At 40.5% G+C, this 16,673-nt stretch overlaps 1 pseudogene across 1 annotated transcript; it reads left to right on the plus strand.

The window, feature by feature from the left end:
• Positions 1–11,270: 11,270 nt before the first annotated feature.
• On the plus strand, positions 11,271–14,397 carry LOC149197488 (MFP1 attachment factor 1-like; annotated as a pseudogene). The gene is made up of 2 exons (XR_016254769.1): positions 11,271–11,586; positions 13,828–14,397. The product of XR_016254769.1 is annotated as an MFP1 attachment factor 1-like (transcript).
• Positions 14,398–16,673: the final 2,276 nt, after the last annotated feature.

The raw sequence follows: 16,673 nt of genomic DNA on the forward strand, positions 1-16,673 counted from the left end.
TAAAAGAATTTCTCGACGACAGAGTGCAAAGGGTTGGCTATGGTGTACGTGCTCTAGAAGTTCAGACATTACCTGCTAGGTGGACATTTCAAAATGTACACAAACCACTATGCATTAAAGTACCTAGTCAACAAGCTTGTGTTGGGGGGAGAATATGCAGATGGTTGTTGTTGTTTTAGGAGTATGATTTCGAGGTATTTGTGAAGCTAGGGTAATTGAAGGGCTAGGCCATCTGTCACACATTGACACAGGAGAGGATCCTACCAATTTGGAGGAAGGGTTTCCTGACGCGCAACTCTCCACAATGCGTGTAGTGGATAATCACTTTGCAGACATTATCCACCTTCTGACCACAGGAACCGTTCCAGAGGGATATACTAGTCAACGGAAGAAGGAATTGGTGGTACGTGTGGTAGACTTTTCAGTAATTGCAGGCCATTTATATAAAATGGGATTGGACGAAATACTTCGATGCTATGTACCTGACTTTGGAAGAAACAATATCCTTGTTGAAGCTCATGTAGGAGCTGCAGGAGGGCATTATGCAAGAAAAGCAACAGTACAGAAGATTTTGTGCACTGGGTTGTGGTGGTTGTTGCTACACAAGGATTCTAAAGCATATTGTAGGGCATGCGACGCATGTCAGAGAAAAGGTAGGCCATTGCGGAGGGATGAGCTGCCTTTGAATCTGCAGGTGTCATTATAGCCATTTGAGAAGTGGGCAATTGATTTTGTAGGATCAATTCAGCCTCCAGGCAAGAAGACAGGTGCACAATATATCATCACCACGATTGAATATTTGACCAGGTGGGTGGAGGCACAGCTTGTGAAGGACTGTACAGGGGAAACAACAACAAAATTCTTGTTTCAATATGTGTTGACTAGGTTTGGTTGCTCGAAGGTACTGATGAGTGATCGCGGTACGCATTTCCCCAATGAAACGATCAGTGCGCTGACAGAAGAGTTCCAGGTTTATCATCAGAAGAGTATGCCATATCATCCTCATGCCAATAGAATAGTTGAAGCTTTCAATAAGATATTGGAGAATGTGCTGACAATGGTTTGCAATGCATAGCATAATGATTGGGACGTGCGCATACCAACAGTGTTATGGGCTTACAAAACTACTTGTAAAAAATTTACAAGTCAAACCCCTTTTAGGTTGGTCTATGGCGTAGAAGTTGTGATGCCTATGGAGTACATTATGCCTAGTCTACACACAATAGCCTTCACAAGAATGGCAGACTTCGGAGCCTTAGAAGAAAGGCTCACGCAACTAACAAAGCTCGAGGAAGATAGGTTTTTGGATGGATTCCATCAGCAATTTCAAAAGGGACGTGAAAAATCTTGGCACGATCGGCACATCAAACTGCGCACCTTCAAGGTAAATGATTTAGTTTTATTATATGACAGTAAGTTTGATAAGTTTCCAAGAAAATTTCGGATGCACTGGTTGGGGCCATATGCTATCAAAGAGATTATGGATGGGGGAGCAGTTTAGCACACGAAGTTGAATGGAGATCCATTTCCGGGAAGGGTAAATGGAAGCCGATTGAAGCCATACATCGAGGATCCAACCCAATGACTACATGACGGTAGCATAGTCATAGTGCTCCAGGCAGCAGCAAGGAAGCGCGGGACTATAGACTACACTGCTCAGTGTATAATTTTCTCTACAAATCAGCTAGCTCACTGATATCATGTAGAAATTTCACCTGCAGTTCCAAATGATATATGCAATGTACTAAAGCATAATACTATATCTACATCTACCATAAACTTTGTGGAAGCTTAATTGAACATGAGCAACATCAAGCATGAACACATATAACTGATAAGAAGGAATCAATCACACATAACACAAAATATGTCATTGGGGAAAGCACTAGCATAAAACCCCAACATTGTATTATCAATGAAGTGGAAATCCTCAACAACATACAAGAAGAATCAACTCAAAAGTGATCCTGCTCTCTCTGTACTCTGATGATGAAGCTCATGGACAACCTAGCCCTGTATATAAAGGCCGCACCTCAAGTCCAAGCTCCTATTTCCTTGTGTAGTTTTGATTGGAGTCCAATTAAAAGACACATCTAAATTGGCCTGATCATACCTGTTGTCACCTCAGGTCCAACTACGCAGTCATAGAAGGAAGAAGCTTCCTTCCCCATGCAAGGAATACTTACTAAAAATATCCTAGCATCTGATAGTACACTATCCCACATCTGATCTCAACTGGGTCTCTGACAGAACTGACATGCATCAATTATCCATGAGTGAATACACAGTTATCTGAAAATAATAGTTGTCACATGCATGCAAGCATCAACAAACTATATCTCATTAATTTAACAACTTGTTAAATTAATCTAACTGAACTTGACTAAGTTAAACTAAGTCAAGTGATCCTCTCAATATAGAACTCATCCTTAATTCCTCAATCAGTGGAGCAAATCAAGGACACGTTCCCCAATTAGTGGAGAAATTATTGCATGTTCTCACAAATACTTCAAGTTTTCTTTTCCTTAACTAATTAATTCATGGAGAATTAATTAATTAATATTCCAGACTGATGGTAAGACCAAATTCAAATTTACTTCCTATAGATAGACCAAGGACTGCTATAAATAGGAAGGGACCTAAAAAATTTATTTTTAGAAGATGTTATTTTTAGCAATTTCACCTCTCACCCAAGGTGGCAAAAATGCTCATTGGCCAAACTGATATTTTTAGAAGTGTTATTTTTTAACAGTTCTATTTTTATCACTTTCTAAATTTAGCATTTCAACACTCCCTCTCAACAAGAAAGGCTTCCTCTCAAACCCGATCCTGTAACTCTCGAATGTACTGTATACAACACATCTACCAAGTGCGGTTGCTCCGGCAACACTCGGAACAAAAAAACTCCCAACTAACCTCTTTGTTGGGCTAGAAACATACTCTGATGCTGAAGCTCTACCTGTTGCTGACAAGTGCTCCCTCTTTGACCTCTGCACTACTACAACATCTCCATGCATCTCACACCATTGCACCCTTCTCTGTGCTACCCTGCACTATGCAACACACTTGTGCCTCTCACATTGTTGCAGCCTGCATGCTCTGCACTATCTTGGGATTCCCTGCACTGTAGCTCTCTTTGTTGCTCCATCTGCATCTGTCTCTACCTAATCAGTTAGTTCGTGCTACTCCACATCGGGGCTCCTGTAGCAAAGTCGAATCAAAGAGGTTGGGTTCCTCAAGGATCCTGCCCCTCCTCCTTGGGACGATCACTTCACATCACCCCACCTCGTACCTGGAGGTATGGTTGCATGTGATCCCTCTGCCCACCTGGCTCAAAGTTTCCCCCTACTGGAGGTCTCTGCATGAGTGGATGTCTCTACTCGATCTCCTCTCAACTTCCCCTGTTGTGGCTGCTCCACAACCTCCTCAAGCTGCTGCACCAATCGTGGCTCCTCCACAATTGTCTGAGACTTCTTCTGGCTCTGCATGTTGAGAGGTAATTTACTCTCCCTCTCAACCACCAAGTATCTAACCTTTGCCTTGATCCTCAAGGCTTTGCATGCATCTTGTACCTCAAGTGCATACAAGTTCTTGGCTAGCACACTAATCTATTTCCACTTTCCCTCCGTCACGAAATTTTCTAGAAAAAGAGCTGATTTTAAATCAATGATATCTCCCTCATCCGAACTCCGATTCAGCCGATTTTTTTTTTGGTATTTTTCTGCAAGAAATCCAAAGCTGCTATTTATTTCTGAAAATTTTGTACAGAAATTTTCAGATATGCTCTGCAAACTCTCGACCCAAAACTCAAAACTTTGAAATCTCCTCTCAGTATCATGTTCTTCCTTGATCAACTTGGCTCCGATACCATGTAGAATTTTGTAGAAGTTTTCTACAAATCAACTAGCTCTCATACCATGTAGAATTTTGTAGAATTTTTCTACAAATCAGCTAGCTCTAATACCATGTAGAATTTTCTCTACAAATCAGCTAGCTCACTGATATCATGTAGAAATTTCACCTGCAGTTCCAACTGATATATGTAATGTACTAAAGCATAATACTAGATCTACATCTACCATAAACTTTACGGAAGCTTAATTGAACATGAGCAACATCAAACATGAACACATATAATTGATAAGAAGGAACCAATCACACATAATACAAAATATGTCACTGGGGAAAGCACTAGCATAAAACCCCAACACTGTATTATCAATCAAGTGGAAATCCTCAACAACATACAAGAAGAATCAGCTCAAAAGCTATCATCCTCTCTCTATACTCTGATGATGAAGCTCATGGACTACCTAGCCCTGTATATAAAGGTTGCACCTCAGGTCCAAGCTCCTATTTCCTTGCGCAGTTTTGATTGGAGTCCAATTACAAAACACATCTAAATTGGCCTGATCATACCTGTTGTCACCTCAGGTCCAACTACATAGTCATAGAAGGAAGAAGCTTCCTTCCCCATGCAAGGAATACTTACTAGAAATATCCTAGCATCTAATAGTACATTGTCCCACATTTGATCTCAACTAGGTCTCTGACAGAACTGACATGCATCAATTATCCATGAGTGAATACACAGTTATCTTAAAATAATAGTTGTCACATGCATGCAAGCATCAACAAACTATATCTCATTAATTTAACAACTTGTTAAATTAATCTAATTGAACTTGACTAAGTTAAACTAAGCCCACTAATCGTCTCAATATAGAACTCATCATTAGTTCCTCAATCAGTGGAGCAAATCAAGGAGACATTCCCCAATTAGTGGAGAAATTATTACATGTTCTCACAAAGACTTCAAGTTTGCTTTTCCTTAACTAATTAACTCATGGAGAATTAATTAATTAATATTCCAAACTGATGGTAAGACCAAATTCGAATTTACTTCCTATAGATAGACCAGTGACTGCTATAAATAGGAAGGGACCCAGAAATGCTATTTTTAGAAGATGCTATTTTTAGCAGTTTCACCTCTCACTCAAGGTGGTCAAAATGCTCATTTGCCAAACTGTTATTTTTAGAAGTGCTATTTTTTAGCAGTTTTATTTTTAGCACTTTCTAAATTTAGCATTTATTGTTGCACACTTTTCAACACTCGATTGATAAAGTTATGTGACAGGGGATCTGCGCGAAACAGGATGGTGTCACAGTAATAGAAGAAGTGGAAAGGGAGCTGCGCTATAGGGGGAGAGACCGCACAGCGCAACCAAAAAGTAACCGTTATAGTCACTGTTCATGATTCGACGGTTAAGAGGAGCGGGGGGGTGGCATTTAAGGCTGAATTTAAGAGTGAAATATTTGGAAATCTGCCACCAATTCAGCATTTATGGATGGATTTTGGGGGGAATGGTCGAATTTGAATTCAAATTCGCCTATAAATTACGTGTGGCCATCCAATGAAAAACACTTTGCATTCTTAGAATTTCAGTGTTTAGCTGTCGATTGTTTATGAGTCCTCATGTTTACGCTGATTTGATCGCTAGTTCTGTATTTGACAAGTTACCTGAGGAAATCCAACGATTTATTCTCAACACGATGTCTGGACTAGGAGAGATTGCTAATACAGGAGGGGCTGTCGCCTTTGAAGGATCTGCTCCAGAAGTGATGAGCATAGAGACTCCAACTGCAGTGCCTATGGTGCCGAGGTCGCCTAGGTTAAAGTTGACACTAGTTAGGGAAGTCCCCAACCATAAGAAGGACAAGCAGAAGAAGCCCATACCAGTGCACGAGTCACCGAGGAAGCATGTCACTACATATGCCCAGAGGAAAGAAAAACCAAGCGCAAAACAGAAGAGGAAATTGGTGGATTTGGAGGTTGAAGAGGGCACAAAGGACATAGACACCGAGGGGTGGATCCGATATCCAAGTTGCCAGATTATATCCCTTTGCAAAAGGGAAAAGTGAAGGTGCCTAGGGACCCAGATGCATGACAATTCCTCCTCAATACACCCCTGTTACTGAAGAACCTCACTTTAGAAGGACTGCGCTTGAGGCGGATCCCACATTTGAAGCTAGAGGACTGGGATTTGGCAGACCACGAGGCATTACCCCACCTTGCTACAGACACCTACATGAAAAGGGTGTTCTACGAATAATTGGGTGTCACCGCGTTGGAGCTTGTGGAGTGGGTTCACGGAGTGAACTAGTCGGGGTTGTTGGACCTGTTGTGGGTACCCCACTACCATTGCTCCAATATCAACTTGATTGTCATTAAGCAGTTGCTATGCCTGGTGCATGACGGATGCTTGTGGCTGAGCGTGCCAATCTCTATCACCAATATGCTAATCCATCGGATCACGCTGTTGCGCACTTAGGGTTGAATTCGACCAAGGAGTTTTGTGGAAAGACGAGCAAGCACAACCTCGCGGAGAAGATGAAGGACAAGTTCATGCTTGTGAAGAAGTCGCGCGGGTACTCTATTACCTCGATCACTGACCCAGCGGTAAAGGTTGCCACGTAGATCCTTGCTAGCAAGGTTATGAGAAAATGTTGTGCAGACGAGGTTCCGATGCTAGTAATCTCCTTGGTTGCATAGTGTGTAGAGGGTGTGCAGTTCAACTGTGTGCACTACCTTTGTAGTGAGTTCCTTGCGAAATGCCGAGAGGTGTAGGATGAGAGTAAAACATTCCACTCTTTGTGGTTGTTTCTCTCGATTGTGCTCATTGCTTGCGATCTATCAGAGGATAGCCAGTTTCCTCCCGTGGAGAAAGATTTTCCGAAGGCTGCAAAGTTTGCATCTCTTTAGGCCACAAAAGATGTTGCACAGGTCACAGAGACCAAAGTCTTTGGGTGCTGATGGAGGTGAGCATTTGCATGGCCATCAACCAGAAGTTTCGGTTGTCACCAACCGTGTTTGAACAACTTTCAGGGTACACGGAGTTCAAAGCTGACTTCCACCGCGTATACATTCGGGTGCAGAAGGATCTGCAACAAAAATGGTTTGACCTACCCTACCTCGCTACAAATGATTCTATTGAGGAGGTCATCAAGTGTTGGCCGACAGATTGGAATTCTCCATCCGATCTGGCCACAGGGACTAGCAAGTCCGTGAAGAAAAAGAAGAAGGACGCGGCCAAACAGAAGGTTCAACAGTTTGCTGAGAAATGGAGAAAAGAGAGTGTGTCACAAAGAAGCAGGTTGAACAGGAACAGCGCGGCTCCGAGCGGAGTGACAAGTCCCCTTCGCCTCAAACGGAGGAGGACGAGTAGTCAAAGTAGGGCGAAAATGGTCAGGAGGAGTAGAGCACTCCCTTCTGGGTGAAGTGGTACATGGAACAGGAAAAGGAAGGGCCACAGAAGAAGTCAAAAGCCACCAAGCTGTCGCTGGACCTGATTACTCTAACAGACGATGACCTGGACGAAATAGGTGATAAGGTGCGGGATACCACTTCAGAACTGCTACAACAGTTCGAGCAACAACAACAGCATGCCCTAAGTACCATTCAAAAGGATCTGCGTGAGCTACAGATCCAGGCAAATAGGATCCAAGTAGGCGCAAGGCAGAGCAACACTGCATCAACGAGTTTGGCACCAAGGACCACTCAGGCAGCAAAGATTGTCCGATCACTAGATCTCCAAGCAGTTGCGCTGCCAGATGGAGCCTTGAGTGCGGAGGTGGCCACTGATAAGGCTATTGTCAATTCTCTGAAAAACATCGGCCTCAACCTGCCCATGCTCCCCAATGAGTTTCTTCACACGTTGCGAGCAGGTATGATAACAGAGTTTAAAGCTTGGGAGTAACATGCACCAAGCCTTATAAGTGAATACAGAGTAAACAACAAACAGATGTTCGCTGAGAAGTCAAAGGCACTGGAGGCACAAAATAAAATTCAGGTGCAAAACACCCAGCTTGTAGCTGCGGTAGCAGAAGCCTGCAAAATAGTACCTGAACTGCATATACCAGAGGAAGCTTCATTGGAGGCGAAGATCAGAAAGCTGACTATAGCCATGTGCGACGCCAAGACGAAAGTGTCCCGAGTTCAATTCGAGCTGAACCTGAAGATAATAGAGTTGCAGTTGAAGTCACAACCCTCAACTCCGCCAAAGGTAAGGGAACAACGCGCAACTGCTGTGAAGGATGGAGTCGCGACAGTGGATGTCACGGTGGTAGACCGCACCGGGATTTTTGAGCAGGCAATGGAGGTAGTCATGTCTCTACAGGAATATCCCACCCTACAGGCCTTGAATACAGAATCTCGTGAACTCTAGCAACAATATGATGAGGTAAGGGCAATGACGCACACCGTTTCTACAACACAATGACTTGCCAAGCTATAGGAGGTGAAGCAGCTACTTACACATGTGGAAGCAATGCATAAGAGAGAGGCAGTTCTCAAGGCCAGATTAGGGCGTTGGTTGGATGAGGCCTACATCGTCTCTTCCAACATTCAGGAGAAATTGTCAAATTTACAGAGTAAGCAGTATAAAATCAAGGAGGACAGTGCAGGACCGGCAACAGAGCAGCTGGTAGAGCATATCAAGCAGGCAGCCATGTAGAACATGACTGAGCTAGTAGTGGCACAAGTGGAGCTGGGGGATCTTCGCAGTAAGATCTCCGCGCCAACCGAGTGACTCGAGGGTGAGTCACGATCTTTGTGTTGGGGGCCTGTTGGGATGGGGTCCCCTAGGGTCAATTTTGGGGCAAAAGCCCAAGTTTTGTTGTATAAAGATGTAAAGTCTCTGCAAGTTGTGGTCACAGAGTGCATAGATAGTTAAAGTGTCATAAAGGGTTTTACCCTTCTTTTATGTAAGTTGAGTCGGATTTTGAAGATCTACCCATGGTCCGTGGACCATGGGATTGTATAAATAGGTGTGTCTTAGGATGTCTAAGGAAGGTAATGAAGTTTGGTCTATGGGAGAAGTCTAAAGAGTTAGCAGAGAAGAGTAGGAAGAAAGGCTCTACAATTGTGTGCGCAGAGGCCTAGAGTAGAGTCTGCAAATGAGTGCGCGAACCCCTGCAGCTGAGTGTGTAGGGAAGTCTTCAGTGTATAAGCAAAACTAAGTATTAATAAAGAAGATTGTTGCAGAAATACTTGTGTTTATCTCTTTACTTCTGTTTATATGAATGCGCCTTATGTTATAATGGGTTTATGAAATAATGATGTATTGATGCACAACTTTACATGACTTATATTGTTATATGAATGCAAGTAATGTTAATTGTTTACACGAAGATTATCTTGTTGTATGTTGAAGTTATCAAACACTTAAGCTGATATGAGTAATTACTGGGTTATAAGTAATCTTTGATGCGCGTAAGTAGTGGATTCACAGATTCAGGGTCCACGAAAGATAGTCGTAGACCTTCGCAGAGGGTTAGAGGCTTATCAATTTGCGCGAAGGTAGATTCAGGGCATAAAACGACATCACACTCATCTCCAAGTGCGGAAACTTGGTTCCAGCATCCTCCCATACTGCTTCTGGTGAGACTTCAGTCCGCGCTCTGCGGATTGATGCTGAAAGAGCTAGTAGTGTAGGGATTTGTTTGGTGCAAATAACTCTGAACCTGGGTCAGGACCCACTAAGCCAACATCTAACATATATACTTGTGCCTATCAGCTTCTTATCAAGTCGACTTCACTATTGTTCAAGAAGCAATATTGTAGTACTCAACTCAATAACCACATTGATTAATAATAAATCTGAGTTGATATTTACGCAAGGACAAAGAACATATCTCTTTATTTGTAGCAGTATGGTCTCTTTTGTTTGGTGATAAGGACAACGGTGCTTTAAATGTTCACGGATGGTAGTCAGAGTTTTTAATACAGTGCATTGAATGTCTCCAGCTCAGTTGTTATCTAAAATGACGAGGCTCTAGCAAAATGATCCTACAATAGTTCATTGTCAAGTCTGGGCTTCATTTCACAAGTTGTTTCATCACTCTCTATATTTGCTTCAGAATATCTCCAAAACAAAGGTGTAGCTACAAGACATATGCTAATAGGCCTCTTTGGGCAAAGTTTGAGATAGTTGCAAGAAGGTCATAGAACTGACCTAAGGCATTTAGTACTAAGCCATCATTGGACATCAATGGCATTGACATATAAACTGGTACTTGTAGCAGCATATTGTTTGTTACATCCCTCGACACCGTTGCAACAACACAAGGTCAAAAGCAGCTTGACATAGTTAGTTTGGGCAACTGCTCCATGAGCCTCTTAATGCATATTCATTCGTGAGCATTGTAGTGTTTGTGTTGAGGGGAACAATGGTTGTTGTATAGTGACAGTGACAAGGTTGAAAACCAGGGTTTGTGGTATAGGTTGAGCATAAATGAAGCTATTTGTTGACAGTTGTACAACAGTTAGAATTGTTACTAAGATTGAGTAGAGTTGACATTGATAAACTAAGCAGAAGCAACAATGATTATATTTTGGTATATTTTGTGTTGATTCAGAGCACAAGTGGATCCGGTCTTAAAATTACGAAACGTGGTTTGTCAGTTGATAAGGGTGATAGGGTGGTGCAAGGAAGTATAGTGGAGTCTCCTTCAGGTTAGAACATGGGAATACTTCAAGGCATCAGAGTGGTGCTAGGACAGGTTGGACCCTGCATAGGGCGTTGGAGTGTTCGTCCAATTGCATCTATTACACAGGGTGTTGGAGCACCTTTAGGTTGGAGCTTCTAAATTAGGGCATTGGAGCGTCCTCCTAGTTGCAGTTGGTAAACAGGGCATTGGAGTGTCCTACAGGTTGTAGCCTGTAAATCAGAGGGTTGGAGCCTCCTTTAGTTGGAGTTGAAAACTTGATGTAACTCTTTTGAAGACACATATTAAGAACCGTTCAATGGTTTTTGTCCCAAAGGGGTTTCCACCTAGAAATCTCTGTGCCCCCTGTCTCTACTTGTTATGCATTGTTGAATTGTGTTGATGATGTTTACGTTTATATGATGCTAAAAACAAGTAATGCTATGGAATTAAAAATATATACTAATTGATAAGAAATATTGATTCATCCCCTCTCGATATTTCCAACATTGAAAAAATGACAAACATCCTTAACCCTTCCTCATAAAACTTAAACTTAAAAACTAAATTTCGCATAAACCAACTCATCTATATTTCATAAATACTCATATATAAATATTATGTAATTGAAAAAAAATACTTATATATATTTCATTTTTTTATATATAATACTCTGAAATTAACTTATAAAATAAATAAATAAATAAATTTACTGTGAAACAAACTTATAGAATAAATAAATAAATTTAATGTGAAACAAAAATATAAATTTAATAGCAAACAGTACTACGAATGTCACAGAAATCCAAAAGTATCAAGGTCATTGCCGGAGAAAAGCAGCGGAGATCTACCTTGGTCTTTGTTTTTGGGCAACATTAATACCAGATAAAATATGTGGTTTGGGAAATGAACTGTCAAGGTTATCAAAGCGCACCAGGTAACTGACAAGTCAACTCTTTCCAATCGGCGCTTCGTGCAAGGTGGGTACCTGTCGTTTCGTATACAACAATTTCACAGAATTTCAAATCATGCTCCAATATATACATCTGGGTCCGGTTGTTTCTGCGATGTGAAGGAGCAAGATTGAATACAAATAGATCTGTAAGTTACTCATTCTGCTCTGATATTTATATTTTTCACTTATCATGATCTGTGTACAAAGAGTTGGTGAAGCCGAGAGTTCTTTTTGGGGGTCTTGCTTGATCTGGAGTATTTAAATTGTGTTTGGACTCTTTCCACGCGATTTTCCTTTCCCTACTTTAATACCCACATTTCATTTTTTCTTTTTGCTATGATCCATGGCAGAAAATAGCATACAAAAATGCTGGACCATTCTCCCTGCAATTACTTCAATACCAACCTAGAGAACCTTTGTCTTTTCATATTTTGGTAATTAAATAATGAATTTCATATTATGGATTTTGAAATTATAATTTTATAATCTGGCTGACTTAAACCTAAATGTATACAGAGAGACACTAACTGCTTTCTGTTAATAATATTTTCTCCAACTAAATTCTTTTGGTTGTTTTAGGGCATTCCAAGATTCGGCCTTTCTGTGTATGCTTTTAATCTTTCTCTGCCTGGACTTCGTGGCTCTTGCTGGTCTCCTGCTGTCCTGCATTTTCATAACAAAATATGCATGCATTAGAGAGTGACATGCAGTGAATTTCACGGCGGAGACCGCAGAAGCTTGGTCTTCAAAAGTGCTAGCTGTATTTTTCCTGGCCTGTGAATTATCATATTGGAGGCATCCGACATCCCATAGCGAAAATTGGCCGCTTGGCTAAAATGATTATTCATCAATCTCGATGGAGCCCTTCTCCTTGTTTCCATAGCTAAAATCTCATTGCCAGTACCCTTTCCTCTCCCTTTCATAGTCATCCATTACTGGGGCCCTCTCCAACCTCTGTTTTAGTTGCAGAACTCTTCTTTGTTTTGATTGACCTCTAGTGGTTTGGATAAGAGGGGTGAGGAATTCAGGCATGTTATATCTAGCCTGATTCCCTAGGTCAATTGTTCTTGCCGTTCATCTTCCTTATACTGCTTTGCCAACCTATACTTAACCAGACTGATAGTCCATATGCTATGCTTCTAATTTCAAGTGCTAAAGGGCGCCATTGACCAGCTAAAATTTTCTGGACATTATGAGGAACATTGATGTTTCCGATTCCTGCGGCCCCTAGTGTACTTTGGGTCTGCTGGGAAGGTTTTGCTGGCCGTGCTGGAGGGCCTCTCCCTTAAAAACAGTCTCACCTTCCCTTGCCTAATCCTAGAGATTTTTCAACATTTTCTGGGGAAAATCTCCGACATGTCTGCATATTATTTCTTTGTCTGCTCTAACCAAATTCTAATTCTTCTCCTAGACAAACCTTTCTCTGAGAAACCCTAACCTTTACCCTTGTCCTATGTAGGGGAGGAACTTGAAGCAGGACAACCTCTCTTAACCATGTTGCTACAGAAAAACTCAGAGTCGAACTGCCTTGAGCAAGCTCTTTGTTGAACCTTCAGTCTTATTCTCTCATTTATTCACAGTTAATTGATTCTGCATGAATGAATTATTCTCTCATAATTGCCCTTGGTATCCTCGATACTTCTTTCTCCCTTTCAATCTGTGTACTCTGCTTTGTCTTCGCCTACCATGGTTGAGAACCGAGGTACAGTCTGCCATCATTAGGCCTGAAAGTATGTTCCTCGCTGTTGTTGTTCTCCTTATTTTGCCCTAAATAGGTATGTTCCTCTCTGTTGTTGTCCTCCTTATTTTGCCCCAAATAGGTGTCTGTTCCTGAAGCTACACTTCTATATTTCATTCTTGAATTCGCTAGTGACTATGCCATTTTTTTTTCAACCTTTAATTTATGCACATGACATAAACATGTTTTTACCCTCACTATAAGAGCGGTTCACTTTTCTCAGTGCAATAATCCAAGGCTTTAGCACTTAACATAGGCTACTCTTCTTATTGCTCTGATTCAACAACCTGAAATTGGATTTTTTTTCTTTTTAAAGCTCCTTGGCTGTGTTATCAGACCATGCCAGTCTATTGAACTGAATTTATATCTGGTCTACTGTGTCTATTAATGTTCTATAATCTAGGTTTTCTATTGTTCTCCTTTCTTTCTAATCTTTTCAGCTGCTATTAGATTGTTGGAAAGCTGATATCTAATAGCTCAATGTGGGTGGTTGCTAGGCGCAAGGGCATTCATCTTTGACTTTGTTTTTGTTACATAATTTGCATGTTCTGTTTTTTCAAGGGTGGTTGTGGTAGTCCATCTTCCAGTCTTCCAACGCTAATTGTGTGAGCTGGTTTTTGTCATGCTAATGTTCTCTTTGCTCTTCCAGCTTATCTCCTGTTGAGTTAGTGGTAGAGCAACAACCCAAATGGCAGTTTCAGCTTTCTCGTTCAATTTATGGCCTCCCAGTGAAAGAACCAGAGCTGCAGTGATGGAACGCATGGCGGAGACATTTTCATCCCCTTCAATACTGTCTAACAAATATGGTCAGTTTGATTCCGAACAAGCTCAAGTTCATGCAAAAAAATAGAAGAAGCAGCATTTTCAGCCTCTCAAAATATTGCAGCTACAAGTCCAGTGATAGTGGAAGTCATGTATTGCTCTTTTATTCAAAAGAGATCAGCAAGCTTATGTTGGATACTGCTAAACAACATGCTTCCAATAAAAACCCCCCTCAGCACAATAACGATGTTTTCCTGGAGGGAGCCTCCAATCTTGATCCTCAAGTTTCTGACAGTTGATATTTCTCCCCTTTTTCCCTGTAATTTGTCATACGTTGTATTAATCTGGCATTCAGCATTTGTGTATTTAATATGTCATTGTATTTCTATTTAAAAGAACTAGCAGTATAATATGCCCCATTCAGGTATTATAGTCTATTATTTACCATTTCACTTTTCGTTTTTGTTTTAATAATCTGTATTCTATGAGTGTAATATTGACACTGTGGTATTCATTTTATTTTAAATTTCAATATTCTGCAATATGCTGTAGCAATTTTTTCTTGAGATTGAAATTATTTTAATTTGGAAGTCTTCTACACAATTGCAGAAACTACACAAGCCCAAGGGGTTAGTTCCATTGGTTGTTGCCAATGTTGCCGGGCATTTGCATAGTTATGTGTCATCAGGTGCCCGGTTTGAATCCCTCTGCGTTAGGTCTAGTAGTCTCAGATGACAGGTTTACCAAGGATGTAATATACAAGTGTGGGGAGACATCTCTTTTATTTCCCTGTGAGGTTTCTTCTTGTTTGGCAGACAATATATATATGTGTTGATTTATAATTATGTTTTTGGTGCAGTTTTATCAAAAGTTATGCAGTCTCGAGAATAAGAATGATATACCAGCATTTATCAAAAGTTGTGCAGTCTCGAGAATAAGAAAGATATACCAGCATTTAGTTTCTTTGTAGTAATTATAAATTTTCAGTTCGTCTGAAATTTACTTATGAGGGATCAGTCTTGATATGTATGCATTTCTTTTCTTTGTTCAATACAAAAGGTTTCTCTAAATGCAATCCATTATACACAAAAATGAAGTCATATTTCCCTTCATGCTCTCAAGAATTAAGATTATATGTGAATTTTCTTTTCTTTCAGATTTATTCATATTTGGTGTCCCTTCTAGGATAAGTTGGATGTCCTTTGAAAGGCATGATTTCTGATCTCGAGAAATAGGGATGCAGATCCTTATTGGCCCAAATAATTCTGCTTTGAGAAATCTTACCTACCCTAGCTCTTATCTCTGATTTGCTTATTGATGACAGATGTTTTCTGATAAAATATGAATCCACTAAATAGTTATAGTCCTTGTGATATGTCTGTCTTCAATACACTTAAAAGGTGCATATTTCTGGAGGGAGAACTTCATGGCTTTTACTGTTATATAAACACATGTTTTCTTGAATGTCAGACTCGAATGCAAATAGTGTATCAACAGTATGGCTTATGAAAACTTATTTGTCTAAAATATTCTTCGTAAGTGATGATGAATGGAGCAAAGCATTCTAGTTGGTTTCAACTCAATATATATACTGTCCATAGATAAGTTTCGGAAGGCAGACGAAATAGGAAAACTTGACTGGTCAATTAAGCATAATTCACCTTAAATCTGAGAGACAATTAAACATGCAAAGACATTGAGAACAGTGTTAAGTTTATAATTTCATAGTAACTACATGCACTTTTGTAACTTGCTTAGGTATGCCAATTCAGTGAAGTAGGCAATATTTTTATAGCGTTGGCCTTTGGGACCTTGAATTAACAACAAGTACAACTCTTTTAACCATTTTTGGCATTACGTTAATGGTTATAATAGGCATACACCACTTACATCTAACACCAGTGTTCGATGGATATCAATACAAAACAACAATGAAAAACAGCAAGGATGAAGTACAGAGCCTTACTTCCTCAGCCTTGCTGATTGACTTCTCAAAGGAAAAACAACATGGATAAAGTACAGAGCCTGATTGACTTCTCAAAGGAAAAACATGGATAAAGTACAGAGCCTTACTTCCTCAGCTTTGCTAATTTTCTTCTCAAAGGAATGATAGAAAAAAGGAACAATCTTTCTTTCTGCTTATTTTTTTTTTCTAACACCCCTAGACAGGCCGAACTCTTACCCAGTTGACTCTACCCAGCGACCCTGACCCTGATCCTGATGGACCCAAGGAGAATTGAAGCCGTGCCTCATAACAAAAGGCCAATGACTTGGCAGGGCGTCTTTAGCCAACTGGACTACCCATCAGGGCTAAACTTGCCGCCTCTTATTTCAATTGTAAACTCCTGAAACTTTATATATTTCTGCTTCTAAACAAATGATTTACTGTTCAAGTTTTCCATTTCTACAAAATAATGTCTATCAGTTATAAGTATCCTTTCAATATCTGATTGGTTTTGTCCTGTCCCTTTTTTTTGGTCTTCCAATCGATATTCAATGATCGATGGTTGATGTTGGTCAATGAAGTTAATCTCGCCCTTGTTGGTGGTCACTCAATTAGTTGATCTTGGATGGATTGACCATCCATCATCTTGTTTGATGGATATGGAAACTCTTTTGGGTTAGCCTTAGTTGTCCTTGACTTTCTATTAGTCCTCCTCAACTAACAGAATGGTATACCTTTTGAATGTTTTGAACTTTGTGTGTGTCTCTGGGGTCATGTCTGATGTGTTT

The sequence above is a fragment of the Pinus tabuliformis genome, chromosome 2_2, assembly GCF_031772625.1.
Source record: "Pinus tabuliformis cultivar Carrire ecotype Pingquan chromosome 2_2, CPIR1, whole genome shotgun sequence".
Taxonomy (NCBI): Eukaryota; Viridiplantae; Streptophyta; class Pinopsida; order Pinales; family Pinaceae; genus Pinus; species Pinus tabuliformis.